At 35.4% G+C, this 26,114-nt stretch overlaps 1 long non-coding RNA gene across 4 annotated transcripts in view; it reads right to left on the reverse strand.

Moving 5' to 3' along the window:
- LOC144320397 (uncharacterized) overlaps positions 1-26,114 on the reverse strand; it is a 315,384-nt gene that overhangs the window by 105,138 nt on the left and 184,132 nt on the right. The window lies entirely within an intron of this gene.

Here is a 26,114-nt window from a genome sequence, read left to right on the forward strand (position 1 = left end):
ATAGTGTTAGCAGCTTGTTAGACTCCAGAACATGAATCCGGAAGCACATGGAAGTAAGTATTACAAGCATTGCCCTGAAACAGGTACTCTTCAGGGTCCTCACTGGAAGGGGAGGTGGAGAGAAGTTTGATGGATATTTGGGAAATACTGTTTTAAAATTTATCTTTCCCCCCCTCTCTTATATATAAATCAAAAAGCACTGCAAGATACATATGGAATGATGAAAAAGCATTGTGTAGTTAGCAAGACAAATGTGTGGCCTTTAAGAATTATAGCAGATTTAAGAACAGTAGAGTTGTAAAAGACTTGGTCTTTTTAATTGCAGTAAAGCATTTAAATCTGAATCTGTAAATGATGAGAAAAAGAAAGGCGCGCTCCATGGAGAAATACACAAGAACAACATGACACATAAATGCTAAATAATAGCTACAAGGGCAGTATTAGTGCCAAGCAAAACTTTTTTTTTTTTTTTTTTGTCAATTAGTTTAATGTGGGGATTGAATCATTTCAAACACTGATAAAACACGACTTTACTAATCAATCCAAGTGTGGCCCTGTCCAGGGGAATCCATATGTCTCTCCAGTTCCCAGATCGCATTACACAGATTTCTGAAAGTGCTTTCTGCTAGTGTCCATGGCAGATAAGCAGCACTCAACAAAAAACATTTGCAGAGTTTTTTGTGACTGGTTTCTTCACTCTTGCTTCATGTTTCTACACTCTTCATAGTAGCAGAGAGTAGAACCTGCTGCTTACAACTTTGCTAAAGAGCAGAGAGTGGCCCTCTAAATTTAAGTCCTCTCTCTCTCTCTCTCTCTTTCTCTTTCTCTGTCAGAGAGACAGAGAGAGGCAGAGACATAGGCAGAGGGAGAAGCAGGGTCCATGCAGAGAGCCCGATGTGGGACTCAATCCCAGGACCTTGGGACCATGCCCTGAGCCAAAGGCAGATGCTCAACCACTAAACCACCCAGGTCTCTTAAATAAATAAAATCTTTAAAAAAGCTATAAAGTGGTGCCTGGGTGGCTCAGTCAGTTAAGTATCTGCTTTGGGCTTGATCATGATCCCAGAGCCTTGGGATCAAGCTCCCTGCTCAGTGGGGACCTGCTTCTTCTCTGTCCATCCCCTTGCTTGTGCTCTCTCTCTAGCTGTCTCTCAAATAAATAAAACAACTCTTAAAAAATAAAAATAAAAAAGTCATGAAACCTAGGATGCATAGAGTAGCCTTTCTGCTGCTGCTTCTTTCCTCCCTCCCTCCCCCCTTTGAAAGGTTTTTTTTACCTTCTGGACTAAGGAATTTGAACATCTGAGTTCTTTTGCATCTGGACTCATCTAAGCGATGTTTTATATCTATTGCTTAAAAACCTTAAAATTTTTTTTTCTAGCCTCACCTGAACACTAAGAGGAAATTTATTATTTTTTCTAATGTGTCAGAGAAAATGTTGTATATTAACTGGTGTCTGACTATACACGAGAGGCCCTTTTTGTCTCCTAGGTCATAAAAACTAGGAATGTGCTCCATGAAAAAGGTAAATTGCTCATCATTTTATTTCTGAGAATTGTTTGAGAGAGGTTGAGATCCTTTGGGGAAAACCCACTAAAGTGGAAAAAAAAAAAGGAGGAAATAGTCTGTAATTTAGATCTGGCATCCCTCCACACAAATTCTATAATCTGGTCAAGTTCAGTTTCCTCTTCCACAAAGCTATGGATAATAATATATATTTCTGCTAGTAAACTCGTATATGCGAATGCACTTGGTAATAGCTTGAGCCATAAAAAAGCCATAAATTTTAAAGAGCAAAATGGTCAAATATCAACAAATCTATATAGTTGCTAACACATAGCAGAGACTCAAATTTGACTAGGTAAAATCCATAATATTTTCTCCTTCTTTTGCCGCTTGTTTTCTTCTCAAAATATTGCATATGAAATATTTGCTTATTTATATATAAAATATTCTTTAAAAACTCCTTATTTTTCCACTAAGTATAATATTTGGCTAAAGTACACCTCATTGAATAGATATATAAGCATAAAAATGTTGATTAAAGTAGTCACCTACAGTTTGTCTCTTGTCCAAACTCACTGAAATGGATCCACTGATATTTGTGCTGGCTAATATTTTCTAATAATCTGCAGAGTTTTTTTCTCCCTTTGTTATGTTTGGAAAATATGAGCATTAGATAGCATGACTGTGTGTTCAGACTGCCAAATGCCAATAGGAGCAGACTGCACAGCAAGAGAAGTGCTTTTGTTTGACAATGTGTTATACACTATTGATAATGATTTCGAAATTGAAGTTGGTACTCTTGCCTCTTGCTCAGTGATGTGAAGTTTTTAAATTGTCTTTATTTCAATTAAAGAGCAATGGTTAGTGCTGTTGTTTATGTTCATCCCGCCTGTCAGTGTATGTGTATAATTATAACATGTAAGGTTTTAGTCTCCCAAATGCTTTTGAATTTTGTCCAGGACAACATATTTCTGAAGGTATTTGCATTTATTCACCAGAGACTATTCATGATGTTGCTTGTTTTCTTGATTAAATAGTGTTTACTCAGAGCCTCCTATCTCTCCTCTTCCTGATTTCTCAGCCAGGAGCACTCATCATCATTGCCGGTGAGAGATGCAGGATGGACCCACAGGACTTCGGGATTTTCTTCCTGGCCGCCTTAGACTAACATTAAGTAACTTACATTTTTATTGCTCACGTTGTGCTTTAGAGAGCAATGTGGAAAGAAAAGTCTTGGGTTTCTCACTTTCCACCAATATGCAAATTGCTTAGTCTACAAATGTCAGATTCGAAGAGTAAATGACTTTCATTTTCATCACAACAGCTTCTCTAGCTAATAAATGACGATAATTGTACTTGTCTCCTATTTGAAACCAATGCTGAAGGTCATGCAAAAGGCTATAGAGAAACAAGTAAAGACAGATTATTGATTTGAGTGTGTGTTTGTATTTGTGTGCATTTGTCAACCTCCAGGACAAAAGTGGGACATCCAGCCCTGATCTAGAGCAAACTGCCAGATTTCTGTGAGCCCCAAAGTGATATAAAAGGAGAATTTCTACTTGAGGTGGTTCTCCATGAATTACCCAAGAGATAGTTGCCAGAATGCTGAAGGTAATTCCAGGTTGTCATTTCAAGTTTCTAAAAATGGATTCACGTGGTCTATACTATTCTAGTGAAATGGCATATATATATTAGAAGCTCTCTAATAGCCCTTTATAAGGACCTCATAGGAGAATCCTGGTGTGAATAAGTGGTTGATATTTGAGGATTGCTAAGGCTCTAGCAAGAACATTGGGACTTCACTATTCAAGTTTTGTTTTCCTCTTACTACAAAAGACAACTTAAAATATATGTACTTCATGGAGTTATTAGCTGAGGGAAAAATATGTACCCAAAAAAGAACTTTTTATAGGAGAGCTTACTAACTGGACACTGATTGCAGTTTACCACACTTGTAATTTTGTAACTGGAGAACGTGATATAGTTCTCATTGATAAGAAATGGGCAGAAGTGCCTGAAGAGGCTTCCATTTTTGTTTCATTCTACCATAAAATAAAAATAGAGTACAGGAAGACAAATTTTTTGCTCTTTCTTTGTCCCAGCTTCCTTTTTGTGGGATAGGCAGTATAAAGCCTGGAAGTGGAATAACCAGTGTGTAACCCTAAGAACAACAGTCACATCCTGAGAATCATCAAATAGGAAGTTGAAGAGAGCCTGGGTTCTTGATGGCATCATTTGGCCACTGCACCATCCCTGGACTGCACTTTGGAATTCTTGCTGTTGAACATAAATAAGCTCCTTAATTGAGGTATTTTAGATCAGATTTTCAATTTCTGCTAGATGAAAATATTTCTGCAGAAATAGCCCCTAAAACATGGTTTATTGGGTCCATAGTAGGTCTGTGATGGCACCTAAGAATTGTTCTTTTAACAAGTTCCCAGGGATCCCTGGGTGGCACAGCGGTTTAGCGCCTGCCTTTGGCCCAGGGCGCGATCCTGGTAGACCCGAGATCGAATCCCATGTCGGACTCCCGGTGCATGGAGCTTGCTTCTCCCTCTGCCTGTGTCTCTGCCTCTCTCTCTCTCTCTCACTCAATGTGTGACTATCATAAATAAATAAAAATTAAAAAAAAAAAACAAGTTCCCAGATGATGCTGATGTTGATGGTCCAGCCGTCACACTTTGAGAACCATCGCTTAGAAGAATGATTTTTCTAAACTATAAAGTTTAATGAAAATCATTTGCTTAAAATATGTTAGTTAGTATAGCACCCAGACCCTTCAGAGCAAAAGCCAAACTCCTTGCAAGGACATCGAGATCTGTTTCTCCATCTTTGTCTTTTGAATCTCTTCCATGTTGACCCTAAGTTTTCCTGACACATTCAACTGTCTGTGGTTCTCTGATAACCTATTATTATCTGCCACCACTTTCTAATAAATTTTTCCCTCTGCCTAGAATATACTCCTTTATTATTTTCTTGACCATTCTAACTCTTCCTTCATGACTCGGTCTCCACTTGGCTAAGTCTCTGAGTTAAATATCCTATACAATGAAACAATTGTTTATTTACTTTTCAGTCTTGTTCATGTGATTTTTTTTGGTGTACAGTCTATGGCATCCAGGCATTCCTTTCCATAGCCTGAGTGCCCAGCATAGGTACTGAAACATAGGAAATAGTACAAAGACTTGCTGAGTGAAAAACTATTTGCTGAAGCATCAACAATGCTATGTGTTTATGGTATAGTTCTTTTTATATCCTTAGGCTATAATAGAACCTCCCTCTTTCTGTATAGATCTGTTTATTGTTTATAAAGTCTACAATTTAATACTTTATTATAATCACTTTCATCACTGTATAAAAATAAATTTGATGGGTGACCTTTGAACGTAGCCCTTTGCAGGGACAAAGCCCTTATTTTATCTCTCTTCTTCTTCTTTTTTTTTTTTTTTGATGTAACAGAAATTGAAACCAGAAAATTCTCACAGAACAGATGCCCTTGCAATTGAAAAGCACTCCCTCTAATAATGCTTGGCATAATTTTTGTTAGGTTTGTATCTCTGGTATAATTACATGATGATTTTAATGGAAATTATAAAGAAGTATTTTACAAAGGAACGGAATATTTTATGTGTAGTTATATGTAAATTTACTCTTATAAATATGCAAGCTTTCTTTCTCACATGGGTATTTGCTTAAGGATCACTCTGATAAATGCAAACAAGACTCATATTATTTATTAGAAGATTGCTGAGATATATAACAGTAATTGTCATACCACTCTGTAGAATTCACTTCCAGAATCTGCTGTTGTTCCTATTGACTGATAATGCACGGTAAAAATTGCCACATTTAAAAATTCTGTTGAGATATTAAAATATCTAAGTTTTTATTTTCTTCAGATGCATAAATAATTTTTATATGCGTGTTGTTATTTACCAAGCCAATCTGACTTTCAAATGAGGCAATAGCTCTAGTTTGTACAGTATGATTTCTGAAGGTATCATTCATATCAGTGTTAATTGAATAATAGATAAGAGAAGAATATGAAAAGATAAAGGAAGTTTAATCTTTGGAACCTGATGTTATTTGATACAATATATCACAAGAGAAATGTTTCACTACTGGCTATGTTTTCCCAAGATTAAGTTTGAGGTACAAATAACATTAGTACCCATTTCACAAGATATACAAGATTATTCTTTCCTCTTATAAGCTTAATAGCAGCACTTCTCCAAGAAAATTAAAAAACAAAAAAAGCTTGAGTTCAGTTCACTTCAATTAATATAAAAAGCACTTGTTAAGAGACTTCTACTTCATTAGAACTGTTTAGAGGGAAGCACACGAATGCATAGATGCATAAAGACATATGAGTAAACACTAAAATTATTTTGTATTGCTTCGTATTTTAAGCCAACCTCAGAAGAGGAGTGGGTTGGTTTCAGTCGTGGCAAGTGTCCATTGCTTATTTCCCAATTCTCTGTGCATCAAAATGTTTGATTACTGAAGAGTTGTTCTTGTTTTCTATGTGAAAATAAGGAAAAGGCATGATAGGCCCTTAAAGTCCATGCTTAGATATTGTTATAAAGACTATCTTTAAATCGTTTAAATTCTGACATGTTGTCAGAAAATGTTAGGAGTTTAAATACATCTCAAGATATATAAATTATATATTGTTGAATTCTCTAAGACAGACACACTGTCTCCCTTTTTCTTCATTTTATGGCATGATATCATTTTGGAATAATTAGGTTGCACATTAACACAGGCTTGAGGAAATTCCAAATGCTTCAATGGTATGGTTGGCACCATCTCTTTATGTCAAATAAATCTCATACAACCTAGAATCAGAGTCCTCTCCAGGGTAGGGCCAATGGAAGCAGTTCCTCCAGACCCATCTCAGGTCTGTGTTTTCTCATGCAAGTAGCTACTAGGGAGAATGAGAAAACTATTTAGGCATTTTGTTTTAGGAGCACCCAGGGCTTTGAAACATTTATAGATCTTTCCCAACTACCACGCAAACGACAATGTTTTGCTGTCTCTCTCAGGTTACTAAACTTGTATGTTGCTTTTGTGTGATTTATTTATTTCACTACAGTTATTTTCAACCTGATTTGTATTTTTGTAAGAGAATAGATGGCACCAACACCTCGTGCTCAGCTACCCTCCTGCATGTATACCTTCCCCACTGCCTGGGCTCTGATAATTCAATGTGATTTGCAGCCTCTGGGGGTCACTCCCTCAACACTTGATCTAGACACCCTATGCTGGGCTACCATAGTCCCTGAATTCTTCTACTCTTCACCCTTGGACGTATCTAATAGCTTTTGGATTGAATTATTTATGAAGAGAAGGAAAAGAAAAAAACAGAAAAATGTTTTTTGTTAAGCCTTACTTGTTTATTAAGGCTTATATTAAAATCACATAAGTATTCGGAATAATTTTGTTTTTAATTGGTCCTTTGAGTCTGTTGCAGGAAGTCTCCTTCAGGAAGGCAGGCTTTGATCTGTTCCACAACTATAGTTTTAAATACCAATAAAACAATGATCAGGCTTGGGATACACTAACAAGACAATATATTACCTTTAGTTTGAGTTCCTAGTTGGACCAAAGAGAAGCAGAAAGAGTGAGGAAATCAGTTTCAATTAAACCATGCATTTGATTAGAGGGCATCCAGGAAAATAAAGATAAGATCTAAACTATCAATAGAAAGGGTCAAAACTTAGACTGCCAAGTTCTGATGGCCTAATCAGAGGTCCAGATAGATTCTAAATAGCTCTAGATGCTTCAGATCCCACATATAGGTATTTTAATACTTTAATAATGGTTTTAAATGAAAGTGAGTAGTACTTGAAAATATTTGAATACTCTTCAACGTGCATAGAAAATATTTTATCTTTAATTCTTCCTTTAAATGTTCTCTATTTCTGGCAAACCCTCATGTAGATAGACTTCTTAATTACACAAAAATTTATTGACTTTTCATTATGTGCTAATTAGGTAAATAAATTCAGTGTAATCTGTCAAGTGCTATGATTCAGATGAGAGAAGGATACTCTGGATGTGCATGTAATCATCCCCTGATAGTATGGAGCAGAAGAGGCTCCCTAGAGCCTATATTGGAGCACCACATTGAAGGGACTCAAGTGAAGATATGACATTGGGTCAGCAGGTATGGTAACTCAGAAGCTTGAGAAAACATGTTTGCAGAATCATAAGTTATTCAGTTGATTGGTTCTTAGTATATGAAGTGTGTGTGGCAGGGGGATTGTGAAAAAGAGTATTATAAAGGTGTTCCCTCAAGATTTGTTTACCTTGGTTATTAAATCAAGCACTGATCTAGAGGCTGCTTGAAGGGACTTTGTAAATGTAATTAGGTTACTGAAAATGGAGAGATTCTCCTGGGTTATTTGGTGGGACAAATCTAATCACTTGAGACATTCAAAGCAGGGAAATTTCTTCAGCTGGAGGCAGAGAGATGCAACCAAGCAAAGAGGAAGAAGGGAAAGTAAGACATTGGATGCATGAGAAGTAGTTGGCCTGCTATTGTTGGCTTTGAAGAAGAGAGACAATAGCCAGAGGATTTGGATGGCCTCTAGAAGCTGAAATTAACCACCCACCCCCATCATTCTTCAAATGCAAGGAACTGAAGTCAACCAATTTGGATGATCCTGAAAGCCAATTCTCAGAGCCTCCCAATAAGAGCCCAACTAGCTAAGATCTTATTTTCATCTTTGTAAAACTAGGAGCAGAGAAACCAGCCTAGTCAACCCAGACTTCTAATCTTCAGAACTGTGAGTTAATAGATTGATGTTATTTTAAACCTCTAAATTATGGTAATTTGTTATGGCAGCAATAGAAAACTAATACAGGAGTAATCATGGAAAATGAGACTAGAAGCAGTGATTCTCAACTGTACCTAATATTGCTCCCAGGGAACATTTGACAGTAAATAGAGACATTTTGTCACTGCTGGGACAAATGGGTGGAGGGAGTTAGGGGCATATTTGCTATTGGCATCTAGTAGGTAAAGGCCAGTGATACTGCTAGAATTCTATAAGGCACAGAACAGCCCCTCCATCCCATAGTAAGGTATTATGTGGCGCAAAATATCAAGTGGGAAGATAGAGAAATCCTAGATGAAAATTAGGCTATCACTGGCTGAATCATCAAAGGTCTTACAAATCTTGAGCCAATGGAGTTTGCATTTTATCTCCAAAGCAATGAACAGCCAAGGAAACTTGTGCTCTTTTCCCCTCTCTAGCTACATGGAGAATATGATACACTTTCGTTGAAAAAAGGACAGCAAGCAGGACTGAGATAACTATTAGAAGCATTTCTATTATTTAGCAAATATCAACTAAAGTAGCTAATAAATTAAATCATATCAAACTTCTTTGTTGCTGATCTAACATAAATAATCATTTGTTGTGCAAGTGGTCATTTAAAAAGTCATAATAATTGCCATAAAGAAGGCTTAGAGTGATGAGTCATTCTTAAAACTGGAAGCCTAATGATATTTTTGAAAAAATATTTTAAGGAAGACACCAAAAGGAAGTGTTCATCTAATTAATTTCCTGTCTCTGTGAGGATGGCTCATCATATTAGTGATTTTTCTTGTACACAAAATCCTCTGCTTGCTTAGTAGACTGTGTAATTGGGCTACTGAGCATCTTCTTCCTTTAAAAGCCTTTGTCTTAATCTTTCACATTTTCTTTTTAATAAATAGGAGCTCAATTGCTGGATCTTATGGTTAAGACTATGTTTATATTTGTCAAAAACTGTCAAAGTTACTATACCATTTTGCGACCCCAACAGCAACGAATGTCTTACTTTTTTTTTTTTTTTAATTTATAACTTGCATTCTCTGAGTAAGCCTAAGACTGTTGATTCTGTATAAGACTTAAAAAGTGAGAGAGCACCTGGATGGCTCAGTGGTTGAGCGTCTGCCTTTGGCTCAGGTCATGATCCCGGGGTCCTGGGATTGAGTCTTGGATCAGGTTCCCAACGGGGAGTCTGCTTCTCCCTCTCCCTATGTCTCTGCCTCTCTCTCTCTGTCTCTCATGAATAAATACAATAAAATCTTAAAAAAAAAAAAAAAGACTTAAGAAGTCAGGAATAAAAATAAGGTCTTTTTATCTCCTTAATCTAATGCTCACAAGCAAATTAGGTTTCATATTGATAAGGATAATTGATAAGAATAATTCGAAAGCTCAGATTGTATTGATTTTCCCTAACATGATTAAAATTTCCTTTGAAAATAATTTTAAAAATACATTAACCCTATATTCACTCAGTATGGGCTTGATTTAACTTACCATAGACTGATTTCTCCTTCTTTAAAATAATGGTTCCGATTGACTTGTCCCTGTGATTACTAGATTGCATTATTTTTTGAATTATTGCATTTCATAGTTAATGGTACCTTATCATCATTGGTGCATATAGGCCCTCTCACTCTTATTGATTTGTTTAGTTTGTATATGTTTATGCTAAATGAGTTTTTTTTCCCCTAGGGAATTTAAATTCATTTAAATGGTATAAAATTAAATATTTCATTATGTTTTGTTTTTCACTAAGCATTCTGTTTTTTAGGTGTATCCACATACTCTACCTGCATTCATTCCCTGATTTGAGCTCTCCCAGTGTTGTAAATCCAGGCACTCTCCTCCAACCCTCACCACACAAATGATTCGGCTAGCTTTGGTCTTTGGGAACTCATTCAGTTAACTTTTACACCCCTTGGACATGTTCCAAACTTGAATTCTTCAAGTACTGCCTTATTTTCTGGCACTGTAAGATGTGCTAGGCATATATTGTATATTTTCTGCCCCAGTCCTAGAATCAGTCATTTCTCCAAAGAGCCCTCATTGCTTTTATTGGAAAATGGTATTAGAAACCAAGATCTTAGCACTAGATATATTTATTGCTACTGGAATATTATTGGTTTTAGGTCCTCTCAGCTGACAAACCAAGGAAAAAATAGATATATTATTATAAATATATATTATAATCTCCATGTATTCATCATGCAAATCTATAAGTATTTCTATATATGACCAGGTGTACCTATATTAAACTAAATGTGAGTTCACACTAGTATCTCCAACTTTCATTTCATTACCACAAATGATCATCATTCTAAGCCTCCTCCTCTTTCTTATCTGTAACTTTCTACTCCAATAAAGAGAAGCCTGGCTTTACCATCCACCATCTGTTTATTTAATTGTTCAATTATGGTAAATGTATATATGCTTCAGAACTGTTAGCTTGTAGGTCCATGGAAAACGACTCTATCAACTAGAGTACAATGCTTAATTGCACTTACTTTTTTCTTTAGTCTTACATTCTTTATTCATTTCCAAAGTTACTTAGGTCAGCACCTTCTTACCTATTTCCTTCAGTGAGATTCACTTTTATAGTATAATACATCATTTTATCATATTTTGCATTCTATCCTGACCTCTTAAAGTTCTTAAAATTTGCATATATTAAGATTAATTGTGATGTAAAGTTCTGTTGGCTTTGACAAATGCATAATGTTGTGTATTCCCCCATTATATTATCATACAAAATAATTTCACTGCCTTAAATAATTCCTTCTAAAATCCTCTCCCCTACCCTCACTCCTGAATTTTTGACAACCACTGATTTGTTTGCTATCTCAATTTTTTGTCTTTTCCAGAATGCCAAATTAATAGAATTATGCATCATAGAGCTTTCTTAAAATGAATTCTTTGACTTAGCAATATGCACTTAAGATTCATTCATGTTGGGGATCTCTGGGTGGCTCAGTGGTTTGGCACCTGCCTTTGGCCCAGGGCTCGATCCTGGAGTCCCAGGATCAAGTCCCGTATCGGGCTCCCTGCATGGAGCCTGCTTCTCCCTCTGCCTGTGTCTCTGCCTCTCTCTCTCTCTCTCTCTCTTTATGTCTATCATGAATAAATAAATAAATAAAATCTTAAAAAAAAAAGATTCATTCATGTCTTTGTATATAGATAGCTTATTCCTTTTCATTGCTGTATAGTTTTCTATTGTATGAAGGTACAATGGTTTAACCATTCACCTTTCAAAAGACATCTTGAATACTTCCAGGTTTTGATAATTGTTCATAAAGTTGCTATGAACATTTATGGGTTGTTTTTTTGTGTGTGTGGACATAAGTTCCAAATCAAATCCAGTAATTGCTAGATCATATGGTAAGACAATATTTAGCTTTGTAAGACACTGCCAAATTGTCTTTGAAACTGAATGTACTACTTTGCATTCCCCCTAGCAATGAATGAGTTTCCATCTCAGCATCTTTGCCAGCAACTGAGATTGTCAGTCTTTGGTGGATTTTAGCTATTCTAATGCATGTTTAGTTGTATCCCATTGTTGCCTTAATTTGCATTTCCCTAATGACAAATAATGTTGGAAACATTTTCATATACTTATTTGCCATCTGTATATCTTTTTTGGTGAGGTGTCTGTTCAAATGTTTTATTCATTTTTTTAATTGGGTTGTTTGTTTTCTTATTGTTGACTTTTAAGAGATTTTTATATACTTTGGATACAGGTCCTCTATCAGATATGTGTTTTCCAAATATTTTCTCCCAGTTCATGGTGCATCTTTTCATTCTCTTGCAGGTATTTTTCAAGGAGAAGAAGTTTTTAATTTACTGAAGTGCAACTTATAAATTGTTTCTTTCGTGGATCATGATTTGGGTGTTTTCCCTAAAAGTTTATCACCAGCCACAAAGTCATGTAGATTTTTTTATATATATTTTCTTCTAAAAGTTTTATAGTTTTCTATTTTGTATATGGTTCTATTTTGAGTTAATGTTTGTAAAACAGTGTAGGTCTGTGCCTAGAGTAATTTTTTTGTGTATGGACATCTAAATGTCTGGGACAATTTGTTGAAAAGATTATTCTTTCTCCAATGAATTGCCTTTGAATGTTTGACAAATATCAGTTGACTACATTTGTGTGAGACTATTTCTGGGCTATTTATTTTCCATTGATTAATTTGCCTAGTCTTTCTCCAATACCATTTTCTCTTGATTACTGTGGCTTTATAGTAAGTCTTAAGAAGAGAGAGTCTCCAATTTTGTTCTTTATTATATTATGTTGCATAATCGAATTCACTTGCTTTCCCATATAAACTTCAGAATTAAATTATTCTATATATTATATAATAATCTATTTTATAAATATATTGCAGAAATTTTTATTGAGATGTGTTGAACCAGTAAGTTGAATTTAAAAGATTGACATCATTGTAATATCGAATCTTTCATCCATGAACATGGAACATCTGCTGATTTATATAAACCTTATTTTTTTTCTTTTAGCTGTGCTTTGTAACATATAGTTTTTAATATAACCAAGTTAACCTTTGTGTATGATCTTGGTAAGGGATCTGGTTGTTTTTCTTCACGCACTGAACAGCATATACTGAACAATCCATGCTCCTCTGTTGATTTGTGACTTAACTTTTATTGAATATTTAATTTCATAGACACACTTGCTTATAAGCTCTCTAGTTTGGGGCACCTGGTCAACTCAGTGGTTGAGCATCTTCCTTTGGCTCAGGCTGTGATCCTGGGGTCCTGGGATCAAGTCCTGTATCAAGTTCGCCATAGGGAGCCTGGTTCTCCCTCTGCCTCTGCCTCTGCCTCTCTCTCTGTGTCTCTCATGAATAAATAAATAAAATATTTTTTAAAATGCTCTCTAGTTTGTCTGTTGGATCCTTTATTTTTTGCATCGATGCTATATATAATTTTTTTGACTAAATCTTCAAAAAGTCTTAATATCTGGTAGAAAAGTCCCATTTTCTCTTTTTAATTTTGAATTGGTAATTCAATTAAAATATTTTAAATTTTTATAATAAAATTTGAAACTTACTTAAAATGTAAGCAAATAAGTAAAGTTCTCAAGAAATGCTAATTGGAGTTTTGATAGAATTTCATTGAATTTTGGGAGAATTTATATCTTTATGTAAATTGAAGAACATGAACTATTGAATGACATGGATTACTTCTCAATTTATTTAGCTTTTCTTGTATCCCATGCTAAATTTTTCTTTATTAAAATTTTGTTTTATTTTTGCTTAATTATCATGTACTTAGTTTTCATTATTATGAATGTTACATTATATTTATTGTATTTTCCACTCAATTACTGCTACTAGAAATGAATGTTATTGATATTTGTAGGTTTTATTTTTTTTCTAGATAGTTTTTTCTAGCGTTTTTAATTTTTTTTTTTTTTTTTAAGAGAGAGAGAGTGTGAGCAGGAAGGGGCAGAGGGAGAGGGAGAGAGAGAGAATCTTAAACAGGCTCCAGGGCCAGTGTGGACTCTAATACAAGGCTTGATCTTATGACCCTGAGATCATGACCTGAGCTGAAATCAAAAGTTGGATGCTGAACTGACTGAACTACCCAGGTGCCCCTAACTTTTTTTTTTTTTGTAGGTATATGGCCATATCATTCACAAATAATGTCTATTTTTTTACTCACCCTCCAATTCTTAAATCCCTAGTCTTCTCTCTCTCTCTCTCTCTCTCTCTCTCTCTCTCTCTTTAAAGATTGTATTTATTTATTTATTCATGAGAGACACACAGAGAGAGGCAGAGATACTGGCAGAGGGAGAAGCAGGATCCACGCAGGGAGCCCAATGTGGGACTGAATCCCGGGACTTGGGATCATGTCCTGAGCGAAGACAGACATTCAACCACCGAGCCACCCAGGCGTCCCTTCTCTTTTCTTTCTTTATTTCACTGGCCTTGACTTCTAGAACTAGCCTTAGAGGAAAACTCCTAGAGTTTCTCCAGTAAATATCAGTTGATTGTAGAATTTTGGCACATAATGCTTAGCATGTTGAAAAAGTTCTCTCTTATTTGTAGCTAGCTAGAGGTTGTTATAAATAATTGCTGAGCCATATTAAATGTTTTCTTTCCTGGATTAAGAGATAATTATTTGATTTTTCTCTTTTAGATGATTAGTATAATAAAGTGCTTTGATACATTTCCTGATGTTAAACCAACCATACATTTATTGGATTAATTCTATCTATTCATGATTCATAATTTTTAAACTATCTATTCATTTACTATTATTTTATTTAGTGTTCTTACATCAAAGGTCTTAATCAGAATTACCTGATATTTCCCTTTCTTTGTAATTTCCCCATAGTTTTGTATCAATATAAATCGGATTTAAAAATTTAGCTGGCATTTTTTTATTCTTTTTTGTGTATTAGCACAAACTAACCCAAACAGGAATAAACTATTAGATCAACTACTGTTTTGTAGAATTGATCTATAATGCCAATATAGGATTTTGGTTCTTAAGTGGAGGCATCTTTGACTATTGATTTCATTTATTACCATTTTACATGGTCTATTGACATCTTTGTATTTTTTCTCACACCAATTTTGGCATTTCATGCATTCCCAACTATTAGGTTATAATTTTCTTAAGATACTTTACCTGGAAAAAAAAAAAAGATACTTTACCTGGAATTAACTCTTGTCTTTGCTATCTATTAAGTGAGTCTTTCTTTCCTAATTTTTTAAAAAATTTTTATTTATTTATGATAGTCACAGAGAGAGAAAGAGAGGCAGAGACACAGGCAGAGAGAAGCAGGCTCCATGCACCGGGAGCCCGACGTGGGAATCGATCCTGGGTCTCCAGGATCGCGCCCTAGGCCAAAGGCAGGTGCCAAGCCACTGCGCCACCCAGGGATCCCTCTTTCCTAATTTATAAACAAGTGTATCACCACTAGACTGGTCTGCCTCATAGAACTATTGTGTAGGTCAGACCATAAGGATAAAAGTATTATAAATAACTGAGTATAGCTAAAGAAACATTACTCTTTCACTTCAGGTTAGAAATTTTGTCAACCAAGTGATTAATAAGTAATCATTTTAATAATTCTATCTGTAAGGCATAATGAATGTCACTAAAAATTTGGAGTCTCCGTTTCATCATCTACAATGTTAAGGGTTTTAACTAAGTGATTCTTAAGTTTTCTTCAAACTCTTTTTAACAAGGGCTCTATTCTTCCTAACAGTTGAATTTTTTCAGTAATGAGTTTGGAGCATTCATGAGTTATTCAAGTGAAGATGTATAGTTTTGAAGAGTAAGTAGGGTCCTTAGAAATTGAAGTCTAAGCTTTATAATCAACATCTGAGTACAAATTAAATTAAGAGCAATGGAAAAGGTTTTCTAGGGAGGGTTACAAGTGTCAGGAGTGGATAAAGGTATTCTATCTCCTGAGTAATAACACATTTTTAGTAGAAGAAAAACCCATTAAAATGATGTAAATGGGATGTCCAGAATCATGAAAAATCCAGTTTGGTATTATTTTTTTTTGTAAGTAATCCCTATGCCTAACATGGGGCTTGAACTCACAACCCCAAGATCAGGAGTCACATATTCTACCAAGGCAGTCATCCAAGTGCCCTGGGAAAACCCTATTTGAAATGTATGTCAGGCACTGAGGAAGGCCCCCCAAATCTGTATTAATTGTAATGCCATTTAGTAATATTAACCACAAAGTTAAGTGACTTTAAAACATGTATTTATTATCTCATAGTATCTGCGAATCTGGATGCTGGGCACAACTTAAGTAGGTCATTTGCAAGAGTGCAATCAGGGTGTTTACCAGGGCTGGGTTTTCATCTGGAGAAGAAACTTTTTTTTTTTTCTTTTATCTAAGACTTTTTTTTTTTTTTTGGAGCAATTTTAGGTTAATAACAAAAGTGAGAGGAAGATACAGAGATTTCACATATATTTCCCTCCTTCACACATGCATCTCCCCCATTAACAACATCCTCAACGGAACTATATTTGTTATAATTGATCAACCAACAATGACACATCATGATCGTCCAAAGTCCATAGTTTAAGGAGGGTCCATTCTTGGTGTTGCACATCCAGTAGGTTTCGACAAATGTATTATGATATATATCCATCATCATAATATCATCCACAGTACCTTTTCACTGCCCTAAAAATCTTCCATGTTCTACCTATTCATCCCTCCCACTCCACAGTTCCTGGCGATTACTGATCTTTGTACTGTCTCTAAAGTGTTGCCTTTTCTAGAATGTCATATAATTGGAATCATACAGAGTATAGCCTTTTCATGTTGACCTATTTCATTTAGTAAGCTGCATTTAAATTTCCTCTGTGTCTTTTAATGACTTAATACCTCATTTTATTTTAGCAATGGATAATATTCTATTGTCTAGATGTACCACAGTTTGTTTACCCATTCACCTACTCAAGGACATCTTGGTTGCTTCAATGTTCAGCAATTATGAATGAAACTGCTATAAACATCCATGTGCAGATTTTTGTGTGGACACAAATTTTCAACTCCTTTGGGCAAATATCAAGGAATGCAGTTACTGGATTGTATGGTAGGAAAACGTTTAGTTTTATAAGAAACCATAAGACTGAATTACAAAGTGATTATAGTTTTGCATTCCTATCAGCAACGAATGAGAATTCCTGTTGCACAACATACTCACCAGCTTTTGGTGTTGTCAGTGTTGACAGTCTTGTCCATTCTGTTAGGAGTGTAATAATCCTCTTTTATTTTATTTTTCAATTTTATTTAAATTCAATTAATTAACATATCATGTATTATTGGTTTCAAAGGTAGAGGTCAGTGATTCACCAGTCTTATATAATACCCATTACTCATTACATCATATGCCCTACTTAATGTTCATCACTCAATTACCCATCCCCCCACCCTCTACCCCTCCAGCGACCCTCAGTTTGTTTCCTATGATTAAAAGTCTCTTACGGTTTCTCTTCCTCTCTGATTTTGTCTTATTTTATTTAATACTCCTCTTTTAAAGACAGTTAGAAGTTGGTCTTGTGTTTATAGGACTGAGGGCCTTAGTTCTATATTGGCTTTAATTCCTGGAGGCCACTCATGGTTTCTTGCTCCTTGGGTTCTCCAATATGAACGCTTGCCTCCTCTAACCCAACAAAGGAATAAGAGACGGTAGGATATTTAAGGAAGCAATGGCATGTGAAGTGGAGAATTCCATTAATTTGAAGATTTTAAAAACTGTTCAAGTAATTTTGTAACTACACTTAATTGGATCAAGAAGTGGAGTTCATAAAATGAAAATCTGATGTGTACACCAGTCCTTCCAAAAGTTAGAGTATGCAGTGAAAGATAAAATGGCAGCTCTTAGAGGAAGGTACAGAGAAACAAAGGTATACTGTAGCTACTTTTGCTTTTTAGGTAGGAAAAATGCTGAACAAAATCAACATTCCCTCAATACTTTCATAAAAAATATCTCTTATGGAAATGTCTAACATTTTAATTCTTAACAGTCTATACTGGGATGGTTGTCTAAACTGGTATTATTTTTGAAACTAGTTTTTATTTAAATGATGGCTTAGATTTTACTAAACATCTAATATATATTCATTTATTTCTTTAAAAATGTGCCAAGATGGGATCCCTGCATGGCTCAGCGGTTTAGCACCTGCCTTCGGCCCCAGGGCGTGATCCTGGAGTCCCGGGATCGAGTCCCACATCAGGCTCCCTGCATGGAGCCTGCTTCTCTCTCTGCCTGTATCTCTGCCTCTCTCCCTGTGTCTCTCATGAATAAATAAATACAATATTTTTAAAAATGTGCCAAGTTTTAAGCCAAATGTTATGATAACACTATTTTGTTCTTTCCTTTAATTTTTCCTTTATTTATTTCCTTTATTTTTCATAGGAACTTCATTATGTTGCATTCTTGTGCACTATAATCCACTATTATCCTTATTTAACATGTGAACATTAAACAGAGCATTTGAAGTAGATTAAACACTAAAATGTAACTTATTTACTCATATACTGGACAGTACAAGGTATACATTTCCTAGTTATGGCTATGGATCCAACAGCAACCTCAGGCCATTGAGTCATCTTCTCTGCCATTCCTTCTGTATTCTGTTGTTCTCAGACAGGTACTTCCTGCAAAGAGCAAACATGGCTACTAGCCACTCTAAACATCTCACATCTCTTTTCCAGTAATTCCAGCTGTAGTTCTGAGCTGAAATATAACCGAGATTAACTGGCTAGTCTGGGTTTTGAGCCCACCCCTTGTGCAAGGTGAGTGGCATCAGCTAGCTCCACCTCCACCCTAACAGATGGGGAGGAAGTTCCTCAAGGAAAGTCAGAATGTTGCACCAACTAAAGAAAGGAGAAAAGAGGCTAGGCAAGAACAAGAGATTTGAGTGTAATAGTATTCTTGGAGGTTAAGAATATTTCCCAGGGTCTGTAACTCATAGTCAGAGATGGCCTCAGACCTAGAGCTTTATGATTCCAAATCAAGTTCTTATTTCACTACACCATAATTTCACCTGATTCAGGAGGAAGCCTGTGTTTATTTTGTGGAATACATTGGGATAGTTATTTACAATTTATAGAGTGTTTTCATACATATTATGTCATTTGAGGAAGCAGTAAGATATGTACAACATTTACATTTCCCATTCTGAATTCCTTTAGCTGTTCTTCGCCGCCTTCAACACTAAACTGACTACGAATCAGAGTAGCACTTAAAATCAAAGTACTCTCTCTCTCTCTCTCTCTCTCTCTGTCAATTTTCCTTTGGCTAGAACATTTGTTTAAGCCATTATATTGGGGGGAACTTGACGGGATGAGCACTAGGTGATATGCTATATGTTGGCAAATTGAACTCCAGTAAAAATAAAGCCATTATATTATAGCTGTACTGTGATGCAGCCTGAATGTAAAGTAAAAATAGGTAGAGAGATTAGATAAGCCCCCTCCCTCCAAAAAATACAGTTGGATGTGTGCTTTCAGCAGACCATATACTGCAAGTGCTATTAATAAATGTTGAATCATTGGAGCACCTGGGTGGCTCAGTGATTGAGCATCTATCTGCCTTTGGCTCAGGATGTGATTCTGGGATCCTGAGATCGAATCCCACATCAGGCTCCCCGCAGGGAACCTGTTTCTCCCTCTACCTGTGTTTCTGCCTCTGTGTGTGTGTGTCTCATGAATAAATGAATAAAATCTTAAAAAAATTTTTTTGAAGCACAATTCCCTGAAGTGTGGATAGTCCAGTGTGCCAGTGTGAGAGAAACAAGAGTTGATTATACGTGGAAAATGAAGTTATGGCTTCACATTCCCAGTCAAGATTCCTGACAATGTATTACTCTGCATTATAATGAGAGGACTATTTTAACCCAGCAAGAACATTCTATTTCAAAGCAATTCAAAAATTGAAACCAACTTATTACACAGGGCAAACCCAAATGCAAAACTGGAATGAAAAGTAATGCAAAAGGATAAAATTTCATACTTTGTGCATAATGATAATCATTATTACATCAGATTGAATTCTGTATTCAAAAATGTTTCTTTCTTTTCTAATATAAATTTAATTCCATAAAGGTTTGTTGAATAAACCTTTAATAAATGATCAATGGAAACCTGAAGAAAAGTTTCTAATGGCTATATTACTGAAATGTATCATTTCTACAAAGTTTTATTTAGTTTTTATGTAAAACTAAAGTGTAAAATTGTAAACTTTAAAAATTTCAAAGTTTTAAAACTAAAATGTAATATGTAAATTTAAAAAATTCACTAAAATGTTTTTAGTATTTTTAAAGTCCCAGTTTATCTTAGGTCAGACTTACATTTTTATTAATTTCTTTCCTACAAGGATGATGGTAATTCACTGTATAATTTCCAATGATTGCAATTTTTTTCTTTTGAAAAGGTGCTTGAGGGGATGAACAAAATGAATTTGACATATATTTCCCCTATAGACAGCTTATTGCACCATCATGTTCATGGAGACTGTACACAATATCTATCACAAAGTATGCAGGGATACAGTGTATGTTTGGAGAAAGCAATGATTATTTCCAGTTGATAGCACCAAAGAAAATATCTTGGAGAAGGTGGTATTTGAGCTAAAGTGGACACATGGGTATGGAAAATAAAGAGATTTGAGTTAAAAGAAATAATGAGAGGAAATCCTAAGCTTGCTTTTGTGCTCTCTCTCTCTCTCTCTCGTCTACCCTTTAGATATGTCAGACTATATAACTAGTCCCTAAACACTCTATGCTCTTTTACAGTCCAGTTTGCAATAATGCCTGGAATTCCCTCACCTCGTCTAAGAAAATATCATCTTCAGAGATCAATCTCAAATGCTACTTTTTCTGGAGAGACTTTGAAACTGTTGAAACAATACTGTGAAGTGATCAGAGCTTTGCTTTTGGAAGTTTAATATAACCACAGGGTAGAAGATGATTGGAACCAGGTGATAAGAAGTGCAGTTGTGTTAATGTAAAGAAGCAGGAGCTAAATATTAGATTACACTCATGTCTAGGAAGAGGTAGAAATAATTGTGAGATTTGGTTGGTGATTAATCATACTATATTTTGTGCTTCTGTATCTTGGACTAAGGCGATTCCTTTAAGATAAATCAGAACTATAGGAGAAGGGGAAATATTTGGGATGGAAAATAATCTATTGGATTCTAGTCATATTGAGTTTGAGATGTTGGTGGGGCATCTAAATGGATATGTTTTATGGACACTTGGAAATAAGAATCTGGAGCTTCTCAGCACAAAAGTATCGAGACTTTGGCCTCATACAAATGATCATTGAAATGATGAAACTTGACTAAAATGGTAGAACATACAGAAATGAGAAAAAGCTGCTGCAGTTGTAACTGTATTTCTTTAAAAATACTAAGCATAAATATCAGTATCAAATAATATGGGAAATGAAGAAATGTTAATATCTGAAGATGTTTAAATAGACCCCTTTCTGTAGGACTTCACCTATAGTAAGGATTGACTGAGAACTCACCAAAATCTTCTGACTCCAATGCAGTGGACCATTTAATGAGCTAAATACACAATCTGAAGTTGAAAGTTAATAGGCAACTCTCCTCCAAAATAAAAGGACACAATAGACACACATTCAATGACCATTGCTGAAGTCATTTTGATAAATTCTAGGTACCATTTTTATGTTGTTAAAAGATAACTCCACTAGATGGTTACCGAATTTTCAATAGGAGCAAACATTCTTTGTCTGTATCCTATGTCTCATCCACTTAATAAGTTAATTTGAAAAACCTATATACCATACATAAGTGTCAAATGCATTTTAAAAGAGCATAAGTTGTTTTAGTGCTTAATCTTGTTCAGAAACAAAATATTTCATTATATTTCCCAACCGCACATTTTTCTGGTCAGTAATTTTTATTATAATCAAGTTCCATTGTTTTTGCAGCTTATATTTAGAATGAGCTAAAATTAGAACTGATACAAAAAAGTAATATTACTGGTATCACCAATATCCCATCTATTATTGTCACCAAACAAGGGTTGAGGGATTTGTCTACTCTGCTCCTGTCAGCAGTCAGTTTAATCCAATTTCTCTTAGATTGGATTTTTATTGAACACAAAAAAATAAATTGTAATAGATTGGATAGTTTTCTTGAACACACAAAAAAATAAATTGTAATAGATTGGATAGACTATAGTTTATCTAACTTAATAATATGCATTTTAAAGCATGAGTCAAAACTTTCTAATTTTTATCTTCATTTAACTTTATAGTTTAAATGTTGAATTACTGTCCCTCTTGGGCAATTTCCTGCCTAGCACTAGAAAGCAAAATGACAGAATACTCCCAATCCTAGTCCCTGTGGGCTCACAATGTGATTATTTAAATAATAAACAAAATAAATTAGGTTTTGGAGGCCAGGCCCTGCATATCCATTGTTGAGTTTGGTGTAAAGCTAATTAAAGACTTTAAAATTCTTCCAGATTAACTAAATACTTCATACAGAAGTGATTTGCTGATTTGATTTTGCAGAATCAAATGAAATTTTCTAACATGTTTAATCCACATTATCATTTTGAAGAGCCTCAAAAACTATCTATGGGATGCTGAGCCAAATATACACAAATGAATAAAATAAATATGGCCTAAATACATGATGAATTTAAATCTGGTCCCCAAATGCTGACACATTTATTAGTCAGGAGTTCTTGTTGGTATGACTAGACACAGAACAAAACCAGGTGATTGTTGCCCTCTTTTCCCCCCCTTTCAAATGGGTGATGTGAATGTGAGCTGATGTCAATACAGTGCAAAGCAACAATTACCTAATTTCTCATCTATTTTGTTAGCTTTTCCAATTTGGACTACCTACTCTTCTTTCCCTAGCAATTTGACCTCATCAGGTAACAGGGAATTCTTCATTTTCTACATCTACTTTTTAACAACGTGAAACTGCCTTTACTTAATAACTTTCTGGCCACACTTGTTTTGTTACAGTTTGATTTTTTTCTAGCAGTAAATGTGAGATTACCAGGAGAAAAATCAGTTCCCCTGGCTCCTCTCTGCTAAGCCATTTGCACGTAATCTTCCCAGGAGTTACTAATGAGGACATCTCAGTCTTGTATCTAGAGATTGGAGGATTGAGGTATCCCTGAGCAAATGTTACAACAAACCTCACTTATGAATCCTATCTCGAAGAGTTTGAAGTGAATAGAATATAATCAAGATTTAGACAAACATCTCCTTCAAATTCCTTGAAGAAAAGTGCGTTTGAGAATTTTAACTATAAAGATGGCTACCTCTAGATCTGAAAAGAGACTCCCTGGCACTTCCAAGGGCATTTAAATAGATAGCAGTGAAGTGATTCATCTGTATGTCTAATTTCACTTCAAATGTTGCAATAGATGTTTAGCAGACATGATTACCATCTGTCTTGACTCATATAAAAGAAAAAAAAAAGAAAAGAAGCTTTTCCTGGCCTAAGTGGCCTTAGATTGGGAGAAAAAAGGAAAAGGAAAGAGAGAATGTGTGAATATGCCTGAGAAAGACATTTCCAAAAGCAGAATGAACTGAATGAGGAGAGGCAAAGGAAAAAAATGGAGAGAATTAGTATAGGAACTCTGGACTCGAAACCAGATATATTCACTGGAATGAGACAAATGAGACAGGTAGTTGGAAACAAAGTAAATTCTTTTTTTTTTTTTTTTTTTTATGATAGTCACAGGGAGAGAGAGAGAGGGACAGAGACATAGGCAGAGGGAGAAGCAGGCCCCATGCTGGGAGCCCAACGCGGGACTCGATCCCTGGTCTCCAGGATCGCGCCCTGGGCCAAAGGCAGGCGCTAAACCGCTGCGCCACCCAGGGATCCCCACAAAGTAAATTCTAAGAGATGGCATGAAGTCTGGATCTATAATACTAGGCAAGTCAATGAAGCAACCACATTTACAGTAGGGCTCTACCCGACAAAGAGAGTCAGGGATCCTAGCACTGGTAGCAAACAAAATGGCTACAGGCAGATAGGACCTAGACACTGATCTGGGATTCTAAGATGCTAATATTCCTTCTCTACGTGGAATTGAGAGGATTAGGAAGAGCTTCTCACATAGAAGAAATGCAGTATAATGCAAGTTATCAATACAAGATCTTCAGCCTCAGCTTAGCTGAAACAGTGCAAGTACTTCACCACTGGAATTGAAGATGGGGGGTGGGGGGGTCTTGGTCACAGGATTAAGGGAATAAGGGAAGCTAGCACTGATGCTCATCATTAAGGGGATAGCCAGCTGTGCCTAATGCAGATTTTCTAAACCAGAACTCCTTTACTCTCCACTGATTGGGATAGAATTAATTCCATATATTAGAGTAGATGCATGGTTTTATGTGGAAGTTAAGTTGCTCCAGAAGGAGTCATGTAGAAGAATGTGTAAAGAACACATTTTGTATTTTATTAATTAATGATTTATTCAATCCGACGTTCATATATTTAATGAGACTTTCCAATATTCAAGGCCCCTCTCCTATATTCAAGGCTCTGAGCTAAGCAGGGTACAAAAATGTTTAGGGATCAATATAACATCAGAATGTCTAAGCTAGAGTTGTGAGACAGATAAACTGATGAACTCTGAAAAAAATATTACATCAGATATTTTTTTAAATGTTATGAGAATACAGGAATTCCACTGAGTTGGAAGAAGTCAAGAACTATCTCAGAGCAGGTAACATTTGAAATCAATAAGGGAAGGGAGAAGAAATGTGTGGGAAATATCAGAAAGGGAGACAGAACGTAAAGACTGCTAACTCTGGGAAACGAACTAGGGGTGGTAGAAGGGGAGGAAGGCGGGGGGTGGGAGTGAATGGGTGACGGGCACTGGGTGTTATTCTGTATGTTAGTAAATTGAACACCAATAAAAAAAAAAATAAAAAATAAAAAAAAAAAAGGAAAAAAAAAATAAAGTTGTCACATAATCTTAAAAAAAAAAAATGAAATCAATCTTAAAGGCTAAGTTTATTTTTTACTAGCTGAAGAAATTGGGGGGAAAGGAGAAGTAATAAAGTACAAAGTAATTAATAATAAGAGCTACTTAGAGTTATATGTCATCTTATTTAATCTTCACGACTCTTTTAATATGTGCCAGTATCTTCATTTTATAGTTGTAGAATCTGAAGCTCTAAGAGGTTAAGTCATTTACCCAAGTTCCTAGAGCTACAAGCAAAAGAGCTGGATTTTGATTGGTTTGGTTTTGTTTTTCTTCAAAACGCCTTATACAATAATACCTCTGACATGTCCTGGAAGACATGAGAATTGAAATATGTCAAGAGCATAGACTTCACAATATTTTCATGGGAATTGGTTAACTGGAGTGGCACAGTTAGCGTGTGAAGAAGGCCTTTGCGTGAAAAAGAGGAAAAGGAAAGAATTGGGTGTTAGAAGACATCTCAGGTGATATGGTTTACTGAGATGGTAGATTCTTCATCTTTAGGATGATGAAACTTCATTTTATTCTAAGAGTTATAGTGTTATCGGACTAGAAAGAATTTAGAAAATTAAGTTATTCAACTCTTCAGATTTACAAGTACAAAAAGACCAAGATCCATGTCAAGAACATAAATTAGTCTGAAATTAAGGTTTCTTTATTTCTTCATGGGAGCTCTACTGAGCCTGCACTTCTCCCTTTCAGTATAAGTGCTATAGGACCATTGTTTGAGTAGAGAAGTGAGGTCAATAAAATGAGGGAAAGGGAAGACAGTGTGTAAGGCAGTTGAGTATCATGAATAAGAACTAAAAAATTAGGCAGCCAAGTACTCATTCCTCCCCCTTCCAATTTGATGGTTCAGATCTCACAGGGTGTTTGGGGCCTGGGAAGTATAAAAGAGATTTTCAGATCATTAATAATGACAAAGTTCATTATGGAAGTTGATTTGTAAGTGACCAATAAGGTAATAGAAAAGTCAATTGCCTAAGTATGTACCTAAAGTTACAACCTTTGATTCTAGGATGACTTTGATAATCACAACTACTGATAAGCCTAAGAATAATTTATTTGCTTATTAACCAAAGGCTTTCTCATCAAGAAGAAACTGAACTGACCCTAAGTTGATCATAACAAAAATACAAAGAAGAAAGAAAGAAAGAAGAAAGAAGGAAAGAAAGAAAGAGAAGAAAGAAAGAAAGAAGAAAGAAAGAGAAGAAAGAAAGAAAGAAAGAAAGAAAGAAAGAAAGAAAGAAAGAAAACAACTCTCAGCTGTGTCCTAACTGTAGACTTTTCATTACTGTT

Source organism: Canis aureus, chromosome 9, assembly GCF_053574225.1.
Source record: "Canis aureus isolate CA01 chromosome 9, VMU_Caureus_v.1.0, whole genome shotgun sequence".
Lineage (NCBI taxonomy): Eukaryota > Metazoa > Chordata > Mammalia > Carnivora > Canidae > Canis > Canis aureus.